General features: G+C 38.1%; 1 non-coding gene across 1 annotated transcript; it reads left to right on the top strand.

Moving 5' to 3' along the window:
* The first annotated feature begins 1,923 nt into the window (after positions 1 to 1,923).
* Positions 1,924 to 2,031, top strand: LOC112793384 (small nucleolar RNA R71). Its single transcript, XR_003198078.1, has one exon. It is a non-coding gene; the product is annotated as a small nucleolar RNA R71 (small nucleolar RNA).
* The last annotated feature ends 2,828 nt before the right edge of the window (positions 2,032 to 4,859 follow it).

Below are 4,859 nucleotides of genomic sequence, written 5' to 3' on the forward strand. Positions count from 1 at the left end.
CCCAGAAAGGTGCCAGATTGGAAGTTTAAACACCCATTTTGCTACCCTTACTGGCGTTTAAACGCCAGTAAGTCCTTCCTCCAGGGTGTACTATTTTCAATGCTATTTTTTATTTTTTCTTTACTTTTGTAATTGTCTTTGTGACTTCACATGATCATCAACATAAAAAGAAAACAAAATAGTATAGATAAAATTAAAATAAAATTGGGTTGCCTCCCAATAAGTGCTTCTTTAATGTTAATAGCTTGACAGTGAGCTCTCATGGAGCCTCACAGATGATTAGAGTATGGTTGAGATCTCTCAACACCAAACTTAGAGTTTGGTTGTGGCCTCCTAATACCAAACTTAGAGTTTGAATGTGGGGGCTCTGTTTGACTCTGTATTGGGAGAAGCTCTTCATGCTTACTCCCTATGGTTACAGATGGAGAACCTTGAGTCTTTACTACAAGGCATTCTTCATTCACATGAAGGATCAACTCTCCTCTGTCAACATCAATCATAGCTCTTGCTGTGGCTAGGAAGGGTCTTCCAAGGATGATGGATTCAACAGGGAAGTAAAGGATTATGAAATCAACAGGGAAGTAAAGGCCTTCAACATTCACTAGCACGTCCTCTACTAGTCCATAAGCCTTTTTCATAGATTTATCTGCCATCTCCAATGAGAATTTGGCAGCCTGTACCTCATAGATTCCCAGTTTCTCCATTACAGAGAGTGGCATCATGTTTATCCCTGACCCTAAGTCACACAGAGCTTTTTCAAAGGTCATGGTGCCTATGGTACAGGGTATTAAGAATTTGCCAAGATCGATCCTGTTTCTTTTGAGGTAAATTTTGCTGAACCAATGTATTCAGTTCGTTGGTGAGCAAGGGAGGCTCTTCCTCCCAAGTCTCATTACCAAATAGCTTGGCATTCAGCTTCATGATTGCTCCTAAATATTGGGCAACTTGCCCTTCAACAATGTCTTCATCCTCTTCAGAAGATGAATAGTCATCAGAGCTCATGAATGGTAAAATGAAATCCAAGGGAATCTCTATGGTCTCTGTATGAGCCTCAGATTCCTTTGGTTCCTCATTAGGGTATTCTGTACTGATCATTGGATGTCCCCTGAGGTCTTCCTCATTGGGATTCACGTCCTCCTCCTCCTCTAAGGTTTCGGCCATGTTGATTATATCAATGGCCTTGCACTCTCCTTTGGGGTTCTCTTCTGTATTGCTTGGGAGAGTTCTAGGAGGAGTTTCAGTAACCCTTTTACTCAACTGGCCTACTTGTGCCTCCAAAGTTCTAATGGAGGATCTTGTTTCATTCATAAAACTAAGAATGGCCTTGGATAGATCAGAGACTATGTTTGCTAAGTTAGAAGGATTCTGCTTAGAATGCTCTGTCTGTTGCTGAGATAATGATGGGAAAGGTTTGCTATTGCTAAACCTGTTTCTTCCACCATTGTTATTATTGAAGCCTTGCTTCTGTTGATCCTTCCATGAAAAATTTGGATGATTTTTCCATGAAGGATTATAGGTGTTGCCAAAGGCTTTACCCATGTAATTCACCTCTACCATTGCAGGATTCTCAGGATCATAAGCTTCTTCTTCAGAAGATGCTTCTTTAGTACTGTTGGATGCATTTTGCAATCCATTCAGACTCTGAGAGATCATATTAACTTGTTGGGTCAATATTTTGTTCTGAGCCAGTATGGCATTCAGAGCATCAATTTCAAGAACTCCTCTCTTTTGAGGCATCCCATCACTCAAAGGATTCCTCTCAGAGGTGTACATGAACTGGTTATTTGCAACCATTTTAATAAGTTCCTAAGCTTCTGCAGGCGTTTTCTTTAGGTGAATGGATCCACCTACAGAATGGTCCAGTGACATCTTGGAAAATTCAGACAGACCATTATAGAATATATCTAATGTGGTCCATTCTGAAAGCATGTCAGAAGGACACTTTTTGGTCAGTTGCTTGTATCTATCCCAAGCTTCATAGAGGGACTCACCATCTTTTTGTCTAAAGGTCTGAACATCCACTCTAAGCTTGCTCAGCTTCTGAGGAGGAAAGAACTTGGCCAAGAAGGTCGTGACCAGCTTATTCCAAGAGTCCAGGCTATTTCTAGGTTGTGAGTCCAACCATGTTTTAGCTCTGTCTCTTACAGCAAAAGGAAAAAGCATAAGCTTGTAGACTTCAGGATCAACTTCATTGGTCTTAACAGTATCACAGATCTGCAAGAACTCAGTTAAGAACAGATAAGGGTCTTCTGATGGAATTCCATGAAACTTGCAGTTCTGTTGCAGCAGAGAAACTAATTGAGGCTTTAGCTCAATATTGTTTGCTCCTATGGTAGGGATTGAGATGCTTCTTCCATAAAAGTTGGAAGTTGGTGTAATAAAATCACCAAGCATCTTCCTTGTATTGTTGTTTGGTTCGGCCATAGTTGTTTTTTTTTGCTGCTTCCTTTTCAAAAATTTCAGTGAGGCCCTCTTCAGAGTTTTGTGCTTTAGCTGCTCTTAGCTTTCTCTTTAGAGTCCTTTCAGGTTCAGGATCAGCTTCAATAAGTATGTCTTTATCTTTGTTCCTGCTCATATAAAAGAGAAGAAAACAAAGAAAATATGGAATCCGCTATGTCATAGTATAGAGATCCCTCGAGCTGTCAGAGGAAAATAAGAATTAAAGAAGGAGGTAGGTAAGAAAGAATTCGAACACTCAAAGAGAGATGGAGTTCGAATTGACAATGGAGGAGGAATCTTTAATGTTTAAAAAGATGAGAGAGGGGAAGAATTTTCGAAAATTAACATTTAAAATAATTAGTTAGTTGAAAAAGATTTGAAAATTAATTTTGAAAAGATAGGAAGTTTAGAAAAGATTTTTGAAATCAAATTTTTGAAAAAGATATGATTTGAAAAAGATATGATTAAAAAGATATGATTGAAAAACAAATTAAAAAGATTTGATTTTTGAAAAGGATATGTTTGAAAAGATATGATTTTGAAAAGGATATGATTGAAAATATTTGATTTGAAAAAGATTTGATTTTGAAAGAAAAAAAAATATGAAGATTTGAAAAAGATTTGATTTGAAAATAAAATTCCTCTCATTGTGTCATCCTGGCGTTAAACGCCCAGGAGCTGCATGTTTTGGGCGTTTAACGCCCAATTGTTGCATGGTTTAGGCGTTTAAACGCCCAGCCAGCTACCCTGGCTGGCATTTAAACGCCAGTTTTCCTTCCTTACTGGGAGTTTAAACGCCCAACCAGGTACCCTGGCTGGCGTTTAAATGCTAGTTTTCCTTCTTCACTGGGCGTTTTGAACACCCAGCTTTTTCTCTGCAAATCCTCTGCTTTATGTTCTTGGATCTTCATTTTGCTATATCCTTTATTCAAGAAGATATATTTTCAATTTTGAAAAACAACAAAAGGAGTCAAAACATATAGCTCTTGGATCAAAACACAAGATATATGCAAGAACATTATGAATGTCAAGATGAACACCAAGAATAATCTTGAAGATCAAGATGAACATCAAGAACTTAGTTTTAAATAAAAGAAAACATATAAGACACCAAACTTAGAATTTTCTCATGTCTGGGCCATATGCTTTGCAAAAATGCACATGTAAAACATCATGCAGTGTAAAACAAGAAATCATGTAGATCAAACAGGGCAATTCATCAAGAACAGCTTGAAGATCATCAAGAACACAATGAATGTGTTTCGAAAATTGCAGGACAATCAAAATCATGCAATTAACACCAAACTTAGAATTTGGCACTAGATTCAAACAAGAATCATGAAATATTTTTGGATTTTTATGATTTTATTAATTTTTTTGGTTTTTTTTGAAAATTATTTTTGGAAGAATGAAAAATGAAGAAAAATTTTTTGAAATATTTTTGAAAACCTTTTATTGAATAGAAAATAAAATTTACCTAATCTAAGCAATAAGATGAACCGTCAGTTGTCCAAACTCGAACAATCCCCGGCAACGGCAACAAAAACTTGGTGCATGAAATTGTGATCATCAACAATGGCACCAATAGACTTGGTACGCTCAAACGTGAATTACACTTCGTCACAATTCCGCACAACTAACCAGCAAGTGCACTGGGTCGTCCAAGTAATACCTTACGCGAGTAAGGGTCGATCCCACGGAGATTGTCAGCTTGAAGCAAGCTATGGTCACCTTGTAAATCTCAGTCAGGCGGATTCAAATGGGTGATAGAGTTTTCATAATTAAAAGATAAATAAAACATAAAGATAAAGATAGAGATACTTATGCAAATCATTGGTGGGAATTTCAGATAAGCGTATGGAGATAACTTGTCCCTCTTGAATCTCTACTTTCCTACTGCCTTCATCCAATCCTTCTTACTCCCTTCCATGGCAAGCTGTATATTAGGTTTCACCGGCGTCAATGGCTACCTCCCGTCTTCTCAGTGAAAAAGGTCCTCTATGGTTTTTCGCATGGCTAATCAGCTGTTGGTTCTTGATCATGTAGGAATAGGATTTACTATCCTTTTGCGTTTGTCACTACACCCTATAGTTGTGAGTTTGAAGCTCATCACAGTCATCCCATCTCAGATCCTACTCGGAATACCACAGACAAGGTTTAGACTTTTCGAAACTTAGGAATGGCTGCCAATAATTCTATCTTATACCACGAAGACTCTGATCTCACGGAATGGAAGGCTCGGTTGTTAGGCGAGGCAACCATGCGTCGTGGACTAGGAATCCAAGAGATACACGCTCAATCTTAAGTAGAACGGAAGTGGTTGTCAGGCACGCGTTCATATGTGAGAATGATGATGAGTGTTAAGGATCATCACATTCATCATGTTGAAGTGCGAGTGAGTATCTTAGAACAAGAATAAG

The sequence above is a fragment of the Arachis hypogaea genome, chromosome 3, assembly GCF_003086295.3.
Source record: "Arachis hypogaea cultivar Tifrunner chromosome 3, arahy.Tifrunner.gnm2.J5K5, whole genome shotgun sequence".
Taxonomy (NCBI): domain Eukaryota; kingdom Viridiplantae; phylum Streptophyta; class Magnoliopsida; order Fabales; family Fabaceae; genus Arachis; species Arachis hypogaea.